Below are 21092 nucleotides of genomic sequence, written 5' to 3'. Positions count from 1 at the left end.
TCAACATTATTTATTATGAGTAAAGTTAATACAGATAAATGTTACATACACAAAGAAATACAGCACTATCTAATAAACTAAAAGTGAAAAAAACACAAGGAAAGAATAAATTCAATAAATGTATGAACTGAAATACCTTAGGAATTTTAGGAGTCGATCGTTTTCAGGCGGAGGCAGTGAAAGCAGTCATTTTATTTTCAGGAAATCCACATTAAAGGACTGGTGAACTCTTTCCAGTACAGCAGGTGGCGGTGTGCAGCTCTACTCTGCTGTCTGACTCAACCCACAGCCAGAAGAAGAAGAGGTATGTGCGTCTTTTTTTCTTCTCCTCATCTAGCGTTAATACTGCTTTAGGTAAAGTCCCGCATGTTACCCTATCCATGTCATTTGATTGAATGTAAATCCCAGCATGTCCCTATCTGCTCTGTTCCAGAGTGTGACTAATGTTTTTACTAAACTCCTAGTGTGATCAGTTGAGATGAAATCTGTGATCAGGAGTCGCTGTTCAGAAATTAAAGTTCTCCAATTTTTCATATTATCTCATTATTTTTCATCATTTGAACGGTGACGGTATAGTAAGCTTTTTTTTTTTTGGTACATTTTGGAAGGAGTACTTGTCCTGTCCATTAAGTATGTGAATAAAGTTAATATTTTTATAATATAATAAGTAAATTGTAGGTGTCATTATCAAAAAAGCGTCATGGGAGAGTATTATGCATTCTAAACATATTTATTTTGCAAAAAACCTTAAGAACACCAAAAAGAATTTAGGAGCACCAGAAAAAAAATTTGGGAGCACCCACCAAAATTGAATGAGCACCATTGCAAATTGTATTTTAAGGGATTTATTGTATTTTAAAACAACATCAGACTAACTAAAAACAGAAACAACTATCTAACTAATGCTGAGATGACATTGATATTTGTGTGCAATAATTCCAAAATGCATGTCTAATAATTATAGAATATTAATGATGATAAAAATGATAATAATAGTAACGTAATGAATTACATTTCTCATTATGATGCTGCCTATAGAATGTGATTGACTGTAAGTTATCTGCTGTAAAAGTCTGTTACTTTATGAGAAATAAATGTATGGTTTGCATCAAACAAAAATGAAGCATTCCAGTAAGAAATATTTATTTTGAACTAATATTTTTATATGCATGTCAATTAAATAAATAATATTTCTGCTACAAAACAAATGAAAGATGATAATAAATCATTCAATTCAATGCTGAAAGCTGTAAAACAGTCATCATCAGTAACTAAATAGCAAAATAACATCTCAAAAAAGATAAAGAAAGTAAGAAAAGTCTCACTTCTGCCACTCTTTAAAGGTTTTGTTTTCGGTTTGTGTCATTGTAAATTCTCAGTCTTGTTATGAGCTGATCTTCATTTTTCTGTGTTTGTGGAAAGCATGCGAGTCAGCCAACCCAATAAATGAGCTGGCAGAGCAGGATTCTCGCGAGGAACACCATTGCAATACCGCTTTTTGTAATGAGCCACAGTTACAGTGTAAACTCAGTAAAGGCAAGCTTCTTCAGCAATGATGTACAGTATTAAAGCTTACATTTAGCTAACATTTGCGCTGAGCACGCAGTGAATGCAACGCATTGAGATTTGGGCACCTTCACTGAAAACTCGAGTTCTCTGAGACTCGATTGATCTCAGCTGGTGGATCAATATTCACCACATGTCATGATCGCTCTCATCTGCGCCTTTATTATTATTATTATAACTAGGTGGGGTTTGCGAACCTCTGTACTTTTCACTCTTCAGCCGCTTGCATTCCCGGCGATCACAAAAGCTCCCTGTCATCTGACAGCGGAAAGCCTTAAGTGATCAACAAAACCAATATAGCAGCAGGGAAGAGCGATTCAGCACGTTTTTAGATAAAAGTAAAAACAACTCGCGCAACAACCATTAAATTCAGTCGCACAAATGCTGCCAAATATATTATGAGGTCGCGTAGCTTAAACTTTGGGCGCATATAATTGATTTATTATGATATTGACGGTATTAGAAAACCCATGTCGTGGCGCAATGTCACTGTCAATGTCAATGTCAATGACTATGACACCGGTGTACCGCCCACCCCTATTTCATAAGATTTTCAATATGAACATGTTTGCTGAATCCCAGCATTTTAACATGCTGTACAGCACGCTCGACATGGATCACTTGATTTCAATGTCTGCGCTAGTGCGCGTTAACGATTGCGTGCATGGTGACCTGGGCCCTGCTTTTTCAAAAAGTTTAATCCGGATAAAATTGATCCGGATTTAGTAATCCTGTTTTTGCAATGCGTGATCAAGTAATCCAGTTTTTAAAGCAATATCGGATTGGATCAATCTGATCCGGATAGGAACTTTTCAGGATCACTAAATCTGTTACCAGTGCTCAATCACAAGGTAGAAAGATAGATACGCCTATGTAAAGAGCAACAAGTAGAATAGCCAGTGTGGGGTCAATATAACTTTATTATTATTCGAAATGAAAACTAAAAACAAGAAAAACCCCACCCCATCCTCTTCCAGTCCGCTCATCTGAGACCTACAACACAAACACTGTACATTGAGGATATTTATATAAGTTTCAAATATGCAAATAAAAAAAAGACAATATCAAAAACTCCACAATAAATTCAGACTTCCTCATCTGATGTGGAGAGACCAGCTTGTCTGAGCGTAGCCTTTAGGAGGCCCATCTCAAGTCTGACCTTGGTTTGCAGCAGTTTGGTCAGAGTCAGTTGTTCCTCTGCCAGATGAAGCTGTATTTCTGCCCTTTCAGTCTCTTTTTGCAATTGTTGAAGGTGATTTCAAAAATCTGTGATTGCTGTTCTTTGCATTTTTTTTTTTTTTTTGGTTATTCTGTAATAATTGCATGCATCACTAATAAATATTATATATATATATATATATATATATATATATATATATATATATATATATATATATATCAATTAGTGATAGAAATTTTTTTTATTGTTTTTGGGCAATTTTGACAGCTGTTTATGAGGCCAAGCTATTTGTACTTTGCTGTTGGCCTGTACTGAAAGGCTGAATATGTTAAAGCCAATAATCACTATAGCCTGATAGATGAACAAATAAAATTTAAACCTTATGAATTAATAGTATATCTCATAAGATACTGCATGATCCAAAAATAAGATTATTTAATAATTTTTTTAAGTTTTCATTACATTTTGGGCATGAAATCAACACTAAATCCAACCTTCTGATGGGATCAGTTTAATCCAAGTTTTTTGGATCAAAGTGATCCAAATCCTACAAAAAAAGGTCTGAAAAACCCAAAGTAAAGGTTTGATCCGAATCAAAACCAAAAATAGATTACGTGATCTAATCCGATTAGGTCAGTGGTTCCCAACCTTTTTCTTTGGAGCCCCCCCCATGAACATATACAAACATTGGAGCCCCCGCACTATATAAATACACACGCACGCACATACATATGTACTGTGTGTGTGTGTGTGTATATATATATATATATATATATATATATATATATATATATATATGTGTATATATGTGTGTGTGTGTTTGTGTAATATTAATATATAGTAATATGTATAGAAAATATTAATTAATCAGTTTTAACTTGTCTTGGCCTTCAATAAAACCAAAATTTAGGTAGGCTTTGTCATACTGTCTAATCTTTTTCTTCGCCTCTGAAGAATCCCTGCATTTACGTTTGTCTGCCATTTTTGTTTTGATTTTGCCTTTACGACACGTTGACAAGCAGATTGCGCGAGTGAGCAAAATTTAAATAATTATTTAAAGTTATTTATTTTAATTATTTTCACTATTATGTTGGAATTTCAAGCATGCGTTTAGATTTTTATTTATTTTTTTGGTACTTAAAAATACATATATAATAGTAGGGCTGCTCGATTTTGGGAAAAATCATAATCACGATTATTTTGGTCATAATTGTAGTCACGATTATTCAAAACCATAGCCAGTTAAAGTCAAAATTATTAGCGCTCCTGAGATTTTTTTTTTTTTATAAATATTTCCCAAATTATGTTTAACAGAGCAAGGAATTTTAACAGTATTTCCTATAATATTTTTTCTTCTATTTGTTTTATTTTAGCTAGAATAAAGAAAGGTTTAAATATTTTGAAACCAATTTAAGGTCACTATTATTAGCCCCCTTAAGCAATATATATTTTTGATTGTCTGCAGAATAAACTACCGTTATAATGACTTGCCTTATTACTCTAATTAAGCCTTTGAACTGCACTTTAATCTGAATGCTTGCATTTTGAAAAATATCTAGTAAAATATTATGTGTGCTGTCATTATAGCAAAGACAAAAAGAAATCAGTAATTAGAAATGAGATATCAAAACTATTATGTTCAGAAATAAGTTAATAAAATATTCTTTCCATGAAACAGAAATTGGGCAGGAAAAGGTTTGCTAATATTCAAGAGGGCTAATAATTCTGACTTCAACTGTATACATACAGTTATTATCCACCCTGCAAAGGAAAGAGAAATAAATACAATAGAATAAAAATATGAAACAAACTGTGTTTTAAGCATCTTCACTGTAAGAAAAACACTTTAGCTGCAGCAGTCCTTCAGTCAAGAGCAGCGAGGGTTTTCTCGTTAGGTTTGTTTAATAATGATAAAAACAGGCGGCAGAAGGATTATAGCGCGCTGTCTCTTTAATAGTTTCTCTTTCACGTCTTTTGATCCTCAACTCGTTTGTTTATTACACAAATGAGGGTTAATGTACATAATCACTAAACACCGCGTTTTGACACCTATTTTACCATTAAAGCATTCACGTTAAGATGACTTTAGATGTCTGCGCTCCTCTGCTCGTCTCAGTGTGTGAATGAGAGTGAATGCTGACCGGCCGCATGCTTCTGACTGCGTGATTGTGCTGCACACACACACAAGCTCTTTCGCGCTTTTAAGAGCCATTTAAGAGCGTGTACAACTGGAACGTGGCAAAATATGATGCAATAATCATTTATCTCGATTAATGCTTTTTTATAATTGTTTGAAACCGAAATCTAAATCGGATATTCGATTAATTGCAAAGCCCTTTATAATAGTGGAGCATTTTTATGCCTTTTCTACCTCAATACTTATCCTCTCCAGGGGGGGCGCGGACCCCAGGTTGGGAACCACTGGATTAGGTAATCCGTTTTTTCTTTTGAAAAACCCATTTTCAAGATCTGATCCAATCTCTTATCCGAAATCCTAGTGGATTACTTTCAAAAAACCGGGCCCTGGGCATTACCAAGTGAGTCTTTCACGAAACAGCTCTCCCTGGTTACAGTTTTCGGCACAACACCACCCTTCAGAAACGAAAGTGAAAGTGCTTAGTTGTCGTGTCACAGCTTTAAACGGACAGAATCCATCATTTACCAGCACGGAATAGCTTTGTATCTTTAATTTTCTGACAAAACCTGTAATGCCGAGTTCAGACTGCATGATTTTCAAAGTAGTCCTGTCACCGATGTTTTCACACTGCATGACTATCTGGGCTAGCACTTTGACGCTGCTTTGTTTACACTGCCTGATGGATCGGTGACAGGGGGTTTTACACTGCATGACTTCACAATAGGATAGAGGTAAAGTTGGTTTTACACCGCACATTCGTTCATTTAGAAGTCTCTATATTGTTTACCATGTTATATTGAATATTTGTTTGGAATTAGCATGCAAGTATGACTTGAAAACAACATTAACACTGTTTATTTGACTGTGAACAATGTTGTACTTTGATAGTCATTGGCTGCTAATATGATTTCACTATTTATAGTTTGCAAATAATATTTTTTATGAAATTATATTATTATGGGGCAAGTCCGAATATAAAACTAACTTTACCTCTGTACAATAGGAAGAATCGTCGACAACTTTGTGTAAACCAAAACAACTATAAACACGTAGTTTATATTTTGTTATTAACTACATAAGTAGAAAAGGCATCATGGGGCATAATATCCACATACTTGCTCACCTGGGTTTGAAGGAAATTAGCAATTTCTCCTCAACTTTCTTTTTTTTTTTTTTTGACCCGGTTGTGATATTGCTCACATGACACCTCAAACAGACACGGGTGCTCATGCCAAATTTACACTAGTTTTTCCTCCATTTCTTGGGTCCAAATAAATTAAAAATAAGCGCTTTTAACTTCTCCTTGATATAATTTTCAGTCAACACTCATTTCACACGGCATGACAGCTCCAAATATTCAGCATGCCAAATATCTCACGGTTGTCTGCGACTCATCTGCGATTTTCTCAGATGGGGTCTTTGATAGTTCACATTGTGTAATTGTTACTTGCCTGCACGAGCACTGATTTGCCTGTGATTTCAGGCATTTGTCGGCATTTTCTCCTAACCTGTCTGAACTTGGCATAAGGTTTATGTGAATCTGTATGTATGATTATATTTTATTTCTAATCAACTGAATGATGATTCTTTTGTTTGTTTACTCATGATGTGTCTCAGTTGCTGATCTATTCCTGCATTCAGCTGAATTTTGAAGGCTGTTCAATGACTGGAGAACTGTGATTGTTCATCAGTTTCCTCTAGAGTTTCTGCTGGAGATCAAACTTTTCAGATCCATCATGGAGGAAACGCACACTTCTGGAGATCTGAATTTGTTTACAGGATGCAGGTATTAGGTCTACACACTACATTTCATATGATTATTTTTTTAAAAGATATTATATTTACTCTCTATTAGTTGTGGTTTTAATGTACAGGTTTTAATATATATATGAAAAAACAATATATATATATATATATATATATATATATATATATATATATATATATATATATATATATATATATATATATATATATATATATATATATATATATATATGATGGCGTTCACTTCTTACCTGGTGTTTTAAATAATGGAATGTCTACTTGTTTGCAAAATGGAATTCATATAACATTTTCCATATCCACCTTACTCTGAGGAAAAGAGTGAACTCGAAGTCTCAATACTGTCAGGTAAGTGCTGGGCCAGAAAGTAATAAACAAAAACAATCGAAATAAAGATGTACAAAAATCACAAAGTAGCTACAAAAGTAATAAAAAATAATTTTACCGAAACAAAAGTGAAGCAAAAACAAGATCAAAGGAAAAGTGCTTTCCTCCGCTTTTCCTGGTGTCCTTTTATATGACCATGCTTTGCGCCCAAAGATGATCGGCTGGCCTCCTGAGCAATCGGATCTCGTGAAGGTAGGCCTAAAGGAAATGACAGGCTGGGAGAAAGCGAGAGAGACAAAACAGAGAGAGAGAGAGAAAACAGGAGGCAAAAATACTACAAATATATGGCAACTGTAACACTCACATTTGATCATTAGTGAAGTACTGAAGTAGTAGTAAGTAAAGTACTGAAACTCAAATTGTTAGAGTTAGTAGAGTGAATGGCAAAAGAGATACTTGTTTAAAATGAAACTGTGTTTAAATCCTCTGTTTATTATCTTAATAAAGTGGAGCAATGTTACAGTGTTACTGAAATCCTGACCCTTTGAGAACAAACGCTTGTATGATCTAAAGATTATTGGGTTAAACAAACACTATATTCAGTCAGAAAGTGAGCTGACAGAAGCCGAGCAAACACAGGCATGGTGAAGCACTGAAAGATTCAGACAGCTGAGATGGCAGAAGATGATTATTTTCTTATTGATGGCAAAACATTTAACAAGTATATGATCACAACAACCTTCAGAACTACAGACAGCAAAATACAAGATTCAGAGCAACATACAATTAATTATACAATAAAAGAAAACTTTCTACATTACACACTACAGAACAGGTTATCTAGGATCTTTTGTCCTCATGCTTGTGCTCTCTCACATTTTTATCTTAAAAGATTTTAAATGTCTTTAGTGAGCATCCAGCATAATTGTAAATAAATTATTGTAAATGACTGATGGGTCACATTTAATAAATGACAAACACTGTCAAATGTTTACAGCATTTTGAGCATTAGACGTGATCAGTGTGTGGTGCGTAAAGTGCTTCACAATAGAGCTATGAGAAACATTTGAAGACTGTGGCCGGTTCTTGCTGATCTGAAACAGTTTCTGCATTAGTATACTTCTGGATTAAATATGTGTATTGTGTCTCAGCTGTTTCAGAAAAAACACACATGGCTTTATTAAAGGTTCTTTACACTCATACTCATTCATTCTTTGTGTCGTTGTTTTTCCTGCAGTGTGGATAGAGATGATCAGACTGGAGACCTGCAACAGGATTCACTCCAACCAGAACATGATGAACTGCAGAGAGTCAAAGACCAGCACAAAACCAGCATGAAGAACAAGTATGTGAGATTATTTGAGGAAATCAAACATCGAGACAGTCAAACTCTACTGAACAGGATCTACACACAGCTCTATATTATACAAGGAGAGAGTGAAGGAGTGAATAGAGAGCATGACGTTTTACAGATGGAAAAAACAGCCCAAACAAGACCCTCACAACACACTCCAGTCTACTGCAATGACATCTTTAAAGCCTCAGCTGGAGCAGGACATGAGGAGAAAATAAAGGAGAAAGCCCAGATCAAGACTGTTCTTACTAAAGGCATCGCTGGAATCGGAAAAACCGTCTCTGTGCAGAAGTTCATTCTGGACTGGGCCGACGGAAAAGCCAATCAGGATGTAGATTTCATGTTTGTGCTTCCATTTCGAGAACTGAACTTGATCCGAGATCATCAGTACAGTTTTCACAGACTTCTGCTGGACTTTCATCCTGAACTTGAAGATCTGGAGCCCATGATTTATGAGCAGTGTAGAGTTGTGTTCATCTTTGATGGTCTTGATGAAAGCAGAATCACACTTAGGTTTTCAGAAGAGGAGAAAGTTTGTGCTGTGACTGAATCTTCATCAGATGAGGAGAAAGTTTGTGCTGTGACTGAATCTTCATCATATGAGGAGAAAGTTTGTACTGTGACTGAATCTTCATCAGATGAGGAGAAAGTTTGTGCTGTGACTGAATCTTCATCAGTGTCTGTGTTGATTTTGAACCTCATGAGAGGTGATCTGTTTCCCTCTGCTCTCATCTGGATCACCTCCAGACCTGCAGCAGCCCATCAGATCCCCTCCAAATACATCAACCGTCTGACAGAAATTCAGGGATTCACTGAACCTCAGAAGGAGGAATATTTCAGGAAGAGAATCAGCGACGAGCATCAAGCCAGCAGAATCATCTCCCACATCAGAAGATCAAGAAGCCTCCAGATCATGTGCCACATACCCGTCTTCTGCTGGATCTCCTCCACTGTGCTTCAGAAGCTGCTGGAAGAAGATGTGAGTGCAGAAATCCCTCAAACTCTTACTGAGATTTACATCCACTTCTTGCTGATTCAGATCAACATGAGGAAGCAGAAGTATGAAGAGAGAGATCCAGAGAAACTCCGGGAGACCAACAGAGGAGTGATCCTCAAACTTGCTGAAGTGGCTTTCAGAGAGCTGATAAAGGGCAATGTAATGTTCTATGAGGAGGACCTGATTGAGAGCGGCATAGACGTCACTGACGCCTCGGTGTATTCTGGGATCTGCACTGAGATCTTCAAGGAGGAATCTGTGATTCATCAGAGGAAAGCCTACAGCTTCATCCATCTCAGCTTTCAGGAGTTTCTGGCTGCTTTCTTTGTGTTTCACTGGTATTTAACAGAGAAGAGAGAACCACTGAGGTTGCTTTATGAGAGTAAATATTCAGATGATGAAGATGTGTCAGATGGTAATGAATTTAAAGATTCAGATGTTCAATTTGTACAGTCCAGCTCTGAGTTCTCTCTGTGCCATCTGCTCAGTTTAGCAATATATAAAGCTGTCAGCAGTAGTAATGGTCATCTGGATCTGTTCCTGTGGTTCCTGCTGGGCGTCTCACTGGAGTCCAATCAGAGACTCTTCCAGGATCTGCTGACACACACAGAGGAGAGCTCAGAGAGCATCAGGACAATTACACAGCACATTAAAGACATGATCATAACAGATTATGATCTCTCAGCTGAAAGATCAATCAATCTGTTCCTCTGTCTGCTGGAGGTGAAAGATCAGACTCTGGCCAGAGAGATTCAGGAGTTTGTGAAATCAGACAAACACTCAGAGGAGGAACTCTCTCCTGCTCACTGCTCAATAATCTCCTACATGATTGAGATGGCAGAGGAGCCGCTGGATGAGTTAGACTCTAATAAATTGAACACATCACCTAAGGGAAGATGGAGACTTATACCAGCTGTAAGAAACTGCAGAAGAGCTCTGTAAGTATTCATTCATCACAGAAGACACACATCAGTCTGCACTGAAGACTCAGATAAGTTTACCAAATCACTGCCCTGCTTTAACAGAAAATATTTAGCTGGACATATTGCCTCCACCCCCTGTGAGTTCATTGATACACCATATTACTGCATGGGGACGTGGCATTTTCTGTTTCCTTATTTGTTCATTTATTTAACCATTTTTAAATGTATTTAACAAACTTTTCTTAACTTTTTACTCGCACAAACAACATTTGCTTTATGTTTTATCCTAAAAAATAACTCAAATCATTGCAAAACTCTGTGCTTCTCCAGCTAAATAGGACATTAGTTGATGTGTATTTGCTCAAATATAACACCGCGTTGCGCTTGGATAATTGTGTTTGTTTTCTAAAGAGAAATAGTGTAATTTTAAACGCAGTATTGCCGTCTCACCGCAGACATGCATCTAATATTACATTTACTGTAGGCCTAAACATTAAACTTTACACTGAGCTCAGTAAAATGCTCTTTTAGTTTTTAATGATATTTTTAATAACTCATTAAATTCATATGAATGATGAAATACGGATTTCATTTAGCTTAATGTAGTTTAAATAAATAAACAAAAAGAGTATATTTTAAATGAAATTATAGGCTTGTTCTGGAAATGCCCATGTGGCTGGAGTGTGTCAGCAGTTCCTGCAATTCACTAAAGTTTTGAGTGTGACTTCAAATCCAGACATCCATGGGTTAATACATTTGATTTCCAGTGATCATTTCTGTGTGATTTTGTTGTCAGCACATTGAACTGTGTAAAGAACAAAGTATTTAATGAAAACATTTCATTCAGATCTAGGATGTGTTACTTTAGTGTTTCCTTTAGTTTTTTAGCAATATATATATAGTTTATTTTTCAGTGTTGCTTTTATCAATGTAGACTGGACTCATGAACACTCAACAGTGCTCATTTCTTACTGCTGATTTTGTTGTTCTTTGTCCTCTGCACAGGCTACAGTGGTGTTATCTCGATGTTCAGTATTGTGAGAGTTTGTCTTCAGCTCTACAATCCTCAAACTGTGCCTTGAGAGAGCTGGACCTGAGTAACAATGACCTGCAGGATTCAGGAGTGAAGCTTCTCTCTGGTGGACTGAAGAGTCCAAACTGTAAACTGGAGACACTGAGGTAAAATAAAAGAAAGTTTCCCTAAAATAATTGCTGCCACAAATTACTTTTACAAGGTGCAAAAAAAGTATGATGAATTAACGAGCTTATGCTGTAATGTATTTTATTTTTTGTTTATTTAGTGTAAATATTTCTTGTTTCAGGTGTAAAGTCAAATATGAGAAAACTTATATATTATTGCTCTTAAGTGCAAATTCCGCTGAAATTATCATTGATTCTTGTTCTTTTGTTTTTTTTTTAACGATACTCCCAAAATCATTCCACATAAATCTGTCTGGCTCTGCTCATTGGGTTTTATTTTTGTCTGACTTGTGAATTTGAATGTGTTTTATTAGTTTTGTGTGTGTGGAAATTAAGTCGGTTCTGGTTAGAGTGGAATGATCTCACTGATGTTGTTTTCTCCATTCCGTCTATTTTGACCTTCTCTATGCTAATAATGATCAGGTTACAGTCATCTGTGTCCCTGATTAAACTGCAATAGCCTTCTGATTAGAGTAGTCCACTAGTGTAGTAGTGTTTACTTTAAAGCTGCTTAGTTGCTCTCCTGTATTCTTCTGTAAATCTAGTGATTAGTTTATTATCATTATTTTTGCTTCTTTTTTTTTTGTTATGTATTGTGAAGTCAGAAAATAGCAAATGCTACTGATAATTATGATTCTCACAGGAATACACTAAACAAGAGTGAGTTCAGCCAGCTGAAGGTGTTACAGTGGACAAGGGTGATGGGGGAGAGGCAGGTTAATAGAAATCATGACAGGGTACAGGATAAGGCAGGTGGACAGGGAGGAGGGCAAAGCCAAGGCAGAAACTACTGGACAGTAAACCAGACCAGATCCTGTGGATAAGAATAAACAGCTGGAGGACAGAGCTTTAGGGGAGCTGGTAAAACTCTCCATGATGATTTAGGTGTAGCAGAAGCCCACTTTTTGTGGAGGTTTGTGGCCAGAGATCCTCAACAGCTGGAGGCCCTGATGTGGCCACCATAATAGCTGGGGTCATGGCATCCATCTTGTGTAATGACTCCTAGGCAGACATCTTGGTAAGATACTGAGGGTTTGCAGGCATGTCAGGTGATGAAGCCACAGGAGTTTAGAGTGTTGAATGTTCAAATAAACTGAGCTAGTAAATTTGAGTTGAAATCTGAAAATGCACTTCCTGTTTTCTTTCTTCTAAGTTGTAAGACTACATCTGTCTGAGGCATTGGGTGTGGCTAACATACTTAACCACGCCCCTTCAGCTGTCAGTTTTGACAACAGACAGGAATGGTAAGGAGGAGTCTGTTAGGTTGAAAAACATTATATGCGTTTGACTTCATGCAGTGCTGCGCAAATCGATCTAAATCTGGCTTAAAGCAGTGCATGCTGGGTAGAAATGTTGTCCGGATTGAAGCGGCGCGGATGCCACGTGACTGTCACTTGTGGGATCAAAGTATCGTGACAGCGCTCCTGAAGAGCGAATGCTGGAGCTGCGATGATGACACTGATATTACTTGATTGGCTGAGTTCACCGCATGACATCAACCACGTTTGTTTCAGGTTTATTATTGGACAAATTCCATCTCACAATTTTCAAAACAAACAGTTGACTGTTCATACCCTCTCTATCTTGTACACATCATGCTTATTAAATAACTACAACATTTTTTTTACCGCAGTATCATCTTTTGTTGAATAATTTGTTCTTAAAAGCTAGATCATTTGCACAGGTTTATTCGTTAAGTGATTTTAACCAAAAACTTTAGTGAATAGTCTAAATATTACCTCAAATAAGTCTTACATACTTGTAATAATATAATTAGCATCATTGATCTTGACACCCCTATAAAGATTTCTTAACAAATTAAGTTAAAAATATATTTTATTAAATATAAAAATATATGATTATAAAATATTTTATTTCCTGTCGAGCCATTTATGCAGAAATGTTAAAAGTCACATTGATGTACCTGCTTTTTCTGGGAAACTTCTACTTAAAGCGTACCTCACTTATTTTATTTTAGGAATGTCCTCTTGTTCAATCTTTTTGGATTAAAGAGCTTCTGCGTAAATGCTTTTATTATCCAAAATAATCTTAATCAATGTTTCAGACTTAATCAAAACACCCTGTTTTGGGTTTTAAATGAATATATATTGCAAAGTTTTATGTCTATGAATGTAAACCCCTTTTTAGCATACCATTTAACGTCTAGTAGCTTAAAGACTGATGTTTCAACTCCTAGAATTTGTGCTTATTGGTTCGTGTTTAGGTGACACAGTGGCGCAGTAGGTAGTGCTGTTGCCTCACAGAAAGAAGGTTGCTGGTTTCAAGCCTCGGCTGGGTCAGTTGGCATTTCTGTGTGGAATTTGCATGTTCTCCCTGCATTCACGTGGGTTTCCTCTGGGTGCTTCGGTTTCCCCCACAGTCCAAAGACATGTGGTACAGGTGAATCGATAGGCTAAACTGTCCGTAGTGAATGAGTTTGTATGGATGTTTCCCAGAGATGGGTTGCAGCTGGAAGGGCATCCACTGCATAAAACATGCTGGATTAGTTGGCGGTTCATTCTGCTGTGGTGCGACCTCAGATTAATAAAGGAACTAAGCCAAAAAGAAAATGAATAAATAAATGTTTTGTGTTTGGCCTGTACGTGGATATTGATCTCCTTTTTATGTGCTCACTTGTTTGTTCTTTTTTTATCATGCTTTTGTTATATGGGCTGCTTAAATTTAATTCTTAATTCCCTTATTGTTTAAAAATTAACCATAGTTTGTAGAGACTGTATTCTGTTTAATTTGTACTGTAAATATTTTGTTGTTATTGCTGTAAGTAAATAAGTAAATAAATAAATGATCAGGCCATGTGATCGGTCATCATGACTGCAGCAACTTTGAGCCCCAAAGTGTCTGGCTTGACGGCTCCGTTTTCAACTGCTCTCCAGCCTGCACTCGGCTAATCTCCTTGATTGCTGCAGCAGCGCTTGATGTTGAACGCACCTAATCTTTCTGAATGAAATGCCTACTATACAACATCCAATCAGCTCACAGTAGAAAAACAAGCCCCGCCCACTGGCCATGCCCACTTTTTCACTTACACGCTTTGAGCAGAGAGTTCCCTCTATCAAAATCACCGATATCATGTCTTTATTTGGACTCAGAAAATGATAGCCAGAGACCTGTGTTTAGTGTTTCCAGTGCTCCTATGTGTGTTGTTATGACCATTAAAGACATTCAGAGAAGTAATCACTCCTCATAGGCACTTTAATAATTACATCCGCACTCACACAAAATAATACAATGTTCTTTTTGTCCTCTACACAGGCTACAGAGCTGTAATCTCACTGCTCAGTCTTGTGAGAGTTTGTCTTCAGCTCTACAATCCTTAAACTGTGTCCTGAGAGAGCTGGACCTGAGTAGCACTAGCCGCGTTTCCACTATCGCGCCTAAAGCGAGCGAGCCAGGGCGAGCCAAGGCCAGTGGGGTTTCCACTGTCACTTCTGGGGCCTAATCGGGCCAAAGCGGGGCTTTCTTGGGGCCAGCGGCCGGCCTTTTTCGGCCCGCCGAATACCTTGGGCCAAGGAGGGCCAGCTGGGGCTTCGGGGCGGAGTGAAAGGAGAGGCGGGCAGTTTTCTGATCGCACATGAGTACATGCGCCAAACAAATAAAGAAATAAGGGAAAGAAAACATCTGGCCTTATAGTCTGGGGTCTTTTTGCGTATGATCACCCTTATGTTTCCCTTTTAAATGTAAGGCTGCTGCATAAAATAATAAAGTAGTTTTAATTTATAGTGACGTTCTTTGCTGCGTCCTCCTTTATGTTTCAATAACGCATAATAATCTTTACACCATATTAAAAACACATCAGACAGTAAAGGGTTTTCGAGAGTTTTTGTCAAGTTTAAAATGTTTGTTTGTTTGTGCACGTTTAGATGCCTGTATGTGTGTGTGAGACCGGGCAAAAGCGCTCCTTCACAGCTCTGTTATGCCGCGAGCGGCTTTTTTCTTTATTTATTTTGGAGATAATACACATACAAATACAACAGAAAGTCATAAACTTAACAAAATACGTGCCCACTTTTGTAGACTTTAAACAATATATTGTCATATCTTGATAAAATAGCCTAAGGTATATTGAAATATAATTTAAAGAATTACAAATATCGGATATATATAAAATCACATTAAATAAATTAACCAATATAAAATAAACAAATGCTAGCTGTAACAATGCAGGTAGCCTATATACAATACATAAATCAAACCGTTTTAAAGCCACATATAGCCTAACTTTCATTTTACAAAGAACTGTCTGACAAAAAAAAAAGATTTTCGATATTTTCTAAACACAATAATCACCGGAGAAGGTTTGAAATATTTATATAAAGTAAATATTTATATAAGTAAATATTTATAAAGTATTTAGAAACGATGATATTAATCAAATCGCGCAAACAGAGCATTATTTGGGTGAGCGAAAGCAGAATGTAGCCTATACCTTTTTTTCTGTCACTCAGTCTTGCGCAGCACTCGCTGCTTTAAACGCATATGGGGGAAAGTCCAAACACAAAATGTGTTCTATATCCTCAAACAAACTGTTTATGTTTTTATATGACGTGGTTAAATTTATAAATGAAACTTTAAATGAGGAGTTTTAGTGAATAGCTGCCGAGCGCAACAAATATGGCTATATTTTATTAGGCTACTCGCTCTTGTGCTGAAAACTTAACACGACTTCTATCAACAAGAGGATGTTAAAAAATACATGCCATATCGAGTTATAAAGGATAATTTCTGTGGCTTTATATTATGGATGTGTGCGCTCTCTGTGTTGGGTCCCTGCGTTAGTGGCGAGAGCACTCCATGCACAATGCAGTCGGTCGGCGAGTAAACAAATGTAATGAATGGAAATACACAGGTCTGTGCCTATAGACATTTCATGTACTGCTGTACAGTAACTTGTCATTTGTTTGTTTCGGATGTCTTCATTTTAATGGTTTCGTTTCGTGATGATTCTATGGTGTGCTTTATCTGCCTCATTCCCGCTGAAGTGGGCGGGTTGTGTGACGTTTGATTCGGGGACGTTCTGTGGGCGGTGTTTGCGTGACGCGCTGTGAGCTTTTAGCCCGACAGTGGAAACGCGACATGATTTCAGCATCATTTCTCAACCTCCCGGGCTATTGGCCCGCCCCGGCCCGATTAAAGCCCTGGCTCGCACTGGCCCGATAGTGGAAATGCGGCTAATGACCTGCAGGATTCAGGAGTGAAGCTTCTCTCTGATGGACTGAAGAGTCCAAACTGTAAACTGGAGACACTGAGGTCTGAGTTCAAACACCTGATTGATTGATTGTATTTATTTATTACATTAAACAAATTACTAAAAAATTTAACTCTAATTATATATTTTTTTCAGACTGGTAATGTGTAAACTAACTGTTCAGTCCTGTGAGAGTTTGTCTTCAGATCTACAATCCTCAAACTGTGTCCTGAGAGAGCTGGACCTGAGTCACAATGCCCAGCAAGATTCAGGAGTGCAGCTTCTCTCTGATGCACTGAAGACTGGAAACTGTAAACTGGAGACACTGAGGTAAATGATTTTACACTCAACAGTAACAAAAAGTGTTTTGATTTAGATGGAAATGTCCAGATATATTTAAGAGCATTAGTGGATAAACTGCAAAATGCTGCTTTTTCAAATGAAAGTTGCTCTTTTTCTCATACAGTTCAGGAAATCAGTCTATGTTAAAGATGATTTTAATTAATTACATTTAAAATCTTTATTTATATTTTTATTTGATCATATTTATAGTTTATCTTTAAATTGGTTTATTGGAAAGTTATATTCAGGATTTTGTCAGATGTTTTGGTCATTCTGACCAAAGAACAGAAACAACAGAAGCAATGTGGATAAGGTCTAAGGAGGTTGCTGGACTCTGCAGCAGTTTTGACAGGCTCTGATAATTTGCATTTTGCAAGATCATAAATATAAAAAGTCTCATGGCCCTCTTGTATAAGCTAAAATTTAGCAGTTTTCTTACATTTACAAATATTCAAGAATATTAGATGCCATTTAGAATTCAGTTTTATTAAATAACATTATCAATCATTCTAATTAACACAAAATCAAATACTTTTGTCATATTATTAAACTCATAGTTTGTTTTTCACATCAGATGAATTACTAAAATCACACTGTTAATGTAATCTGTGTTCTTGTTTCTCAGACTGGCCATGTGTAATCTCACTGTTCAGTCCTGTGAGAGTTTGTCTTCAGCTCTACAATCCTCAAACTGTGTCCTGAGAGAGTTGGACCTGAGTAACAATGACCTGCAGGATTCAGGAGTGAAGCTTCTCTCTGATGGACAGAAGACTGTGAACTGTAAACTGGAGACACTGAGGTAAATTATATTACACTCAACAGATACAGTTTCATATTGGGTTATCAAATGTGGAGCCCCGTTCAGTGCATTGGCAGAAAACGAAACAAAACACTTACAGGGATGTGATTTCAATTGTAACTATACTAATGTAGGTTTATAAAAATATATTTAAAAGCATTACTGAGTAGACTGCAAAATGTTGCACTTTTCAGAGCTTCTCTTTTTCCAATATGCCCAAATATGAATTAAAGTTAACGTAATCTGTTTACTTTAAGGATTATTTATTCATATTTTATATTTTTATATTATAATATTTATATTTTGTGCCCTGGTGAAGTGTAGACATGCTCTACTTTTTGTTTAATTTGCATTTACTTGTAAACATATAAAAGTCACATGACACTCTTATTGTAATCTAAACCACTATAATAATATAAACACACTATAAGCATGTATTTAGGAGTTTCCTGTAAGGGACTCGGTGAACCAATATATTCACTTCACATGCGTCTGAAAATAACCCTGATTACTCATTTCTAAAAAACTAAATGATACCCAGGTGGTTCAATTTATATATATATATATATATATATATATATATATATATATATATATATATATATATATATATATATATATATATATATAAATTAGTGCTGTCAATTGATTAAAAAAAACTAATCACACTTTTTTTTTTTATTAATCGCATTTAAAAGACTGAAACTTGTCATTTTGGCTATTCGAATGTAAAATTAATGTTAAAATTAAAAAACTATTTAAATTCAAAGTATAATTGTTTATTAGAATTTTTGTTTAACTTGTAACACAGATTTCTTCATGTAAACAACAAACCCACAATAAACCATCAAGAACCTGGCTTGACAGCCATATTTATTACAGAAATAAAAACACTGGCATGTTAATGACATTTGAATTTCAAAACAATCAATGCCAATAAAGAAAACATTGATTTCCATGTTGGATTCTAGGTGGACTGCAAAAAAAACCAAAATACAGGCATCACTGATATGGAAAATGGAAAATTATAATACTAAAGTATTGAACACAAACAATTGCACTTATTGCAGGGCTGGACTGGGACAAAAAATCAGCCCTGGCATTTTGGGCCAGAGGGGGCCCATACCTCAATCAAAAGGCTCCCCATCTGTGCACGCCCTTGAATATGTTTACTAACTCCCATTCTATAAAAGCACAAAAGCCATGAATAGGAAATAACGAGTTGACAAATTAAAAACTTATTTTTTTGTTACTATTATAATAAAATTATAATCCACACTAGAAGTCCATCTTGTGTCTGCCTCTGTGTTTTGAGGGAGCCTAATAAATTATGAACATAAAAACTGAATGCTGACGCACACAGTTAATGTTGATTAATAAAATAAAGATAAATAATAAAAGCAATGTATCAGAGACCCTTAAAATTTCTTTTACTCAACAATGAAACATCAAACGATGCTAAAAGATTTTACATTGTCAATCAAATGAACTTAAACAATTAAAAAATGCAACAAATATTTGTTTGGGCCTGAACTAAAAAATTAAATGTAAAAAAAGTTGATAAGTTGCACACTAGTTTGGTCATGTATAAATATTATTATATCCATATTGTATAAATATTATTGTCACTATAAGCCTACATCATGCTAATGATCAAAAACACAATGTCATGATATTTCATGCGATTGTCTTCTGACCGAGTGCATCTTAAAATACATGAATGACACTCCTCATAGAGCTTGAATAGCAGACATTCTTTATAATTTGTAAAATAAAGACTTGCATAGGGAGCATAGGAGGAAGGTGCCGTGGGCCATTGTGCAGATTAAAAGTAAAAAAAAAAGTATATTTATATGGACAGATTGGTAACTAGAGTATAACAGTAACAGGAGTATATTGATCTGTGCTCCGCTGCACGCTGCAGAGTGCAGATGCAAAAGGCAAATGCCTGCTCGCCGCTTGAGAACAGGCGTGACTTAGAGCTGCATGATACTGGCTAAAATGAGAATCGCAATTTTTTTGCTTAAAACAAAGATCACGATTTTCTCACGATTCTGTAGATGTAAAATAAAGGTATGGTAAAAACAAACATATGGCAAAACATCAATAATAATATGTTTAGGTCTACTGGTTTCTATAAATAATTCTATTCTACTTATAATAATTCTGATGTTGAATTATTATGTTTGAGATTGCAGTCTGTCATTGACAAAATTATTAAACAATTTTATTCACTGGTAAAATCAGACATTTGTCATTATTAGATTATATTCAACAATATTTAAGCTAGAGTAGGTATACTGACACTGTAAACATTTATTTTCATGGCAAACTCTGTTCGCTATGAAAGAAAACACACATCAAATGCTTGTCGTAATCATAACTCCAAAATGCGATTTGATCGTTTAAATGAAGTGCACACTTTCGGTTTCATTTTGACTGCTAAGTGCTTGTTCATACTTCACGCGCAGCTCACAAACGATCACTCTGTGCCACAAACTGAGTATTATTTACAACTGTATTACCTGTTACAGCATATGCAGGTTCTGATCACTAAAGTAGGCGCGCGCATCTATCATTAAGTAGGGCGTGCTCCCTCCCTCTCTGTGATTACAGCTCATGGTCAGCAGCTCACATCATGTGTGATTTCCCGGCCGCGAAAACATCATTATATGGCGAAAAAAATGACATTTTTAGGTGAATTATACCTTATAAATACAGTATGTGACTTATTCAACATCATTTGGAGGTGTCCATGTCACTGAGCAACGTGTGTGAAACAATGAAAAGACTCATGCAGTCGCCTTTTCTTCTCTCCTGAACTTGAAAATATGACTGACAGAATCGTAGAAATGCTGGATTAAGATCCTCTAGGTGGTCGAATCGAGATCGCAATCTTTTTTTTGATTGTGCAGCTCTAGCATGACTCTCGACTATTTTGACAAATACACACCTACTTTGCACGCTTACACAGAGCTCAGCATGGAAGTTTGTGATTGGGTCAGCCCAATGTCAATAAAAAAAGAACCAATGGGCTGCAGATTAGGTCACATGGGCCGCTCTGTCCGGAAAAGAAACATCTTACTTTCAGAGCGTCAAAGTTTACAGGATCGTCAATCACTTAGGCAGAAAAACATGACAGTCTGCTAAGTGTTTTATGGGCCGACCAGATCATAAGAATTTGATCAGCCCGCCCCAAAAAGTACGTCGGCCCAGCAGGAAACTGCCCTGTCTGCCAGATGGCCAGTCTGCCCATAAATTATACATAAAATATAT

General features: G+C 36.3%; 1 non-coding gene across 1 annotated transcript in view; it reads left to right on the top strand.

The window, feature by feature from the left end:
• Positions 1 to 271: 271 nt before the first annotated feature.
• The window catches only part of si:dkey-69c19.1, a 29055-nt gene continuing 8234 nt past the window's right edge, over positions 272 to 21092 (top strand). The window contains exons 1-8 of the transcript XR_015942451.1: positions 272 to 304; positions 6501 to 6669; positions 8233 to 10284; positions 11275 to 11448; positions 14743 to 14838; positions 16660 to 16737; positions 16832 to 17005; positions 17643 to 17816. This is a non-coding gene — a transcript (si:dkey-69c19.1). The remainder of the gene's footprint in view (positions 305 to 6500; positions 6670 to 8232; positions 10285 to 11274; positions 11449 to 14742; positions 14839 to 16659; positions 16738 to 16831; positions 17006 to 17642; positions 17817 to 21092) is intronic.

The sequence above is a fragment of the Danio rerio genome, chromosome 4 (assembly GCF_052040795.2).
Source record: "Danio rerio strain M-AB ecotype USA chromosome 4, GRCz13ab, whole genome shotgun sequence".
In the NCBI taxonomy this organism is placed as follows: domain Eukaryota; kingdom Metazoa; phylum Chordata; class Actinopteri; order Cypriniformes; family Danionidae; genus Danio; species Danio rerio.
Note: the sequence above shows the minus strand (reverse complement) of the source record. Positions and strands in the feature narration are given on the sequence as shown.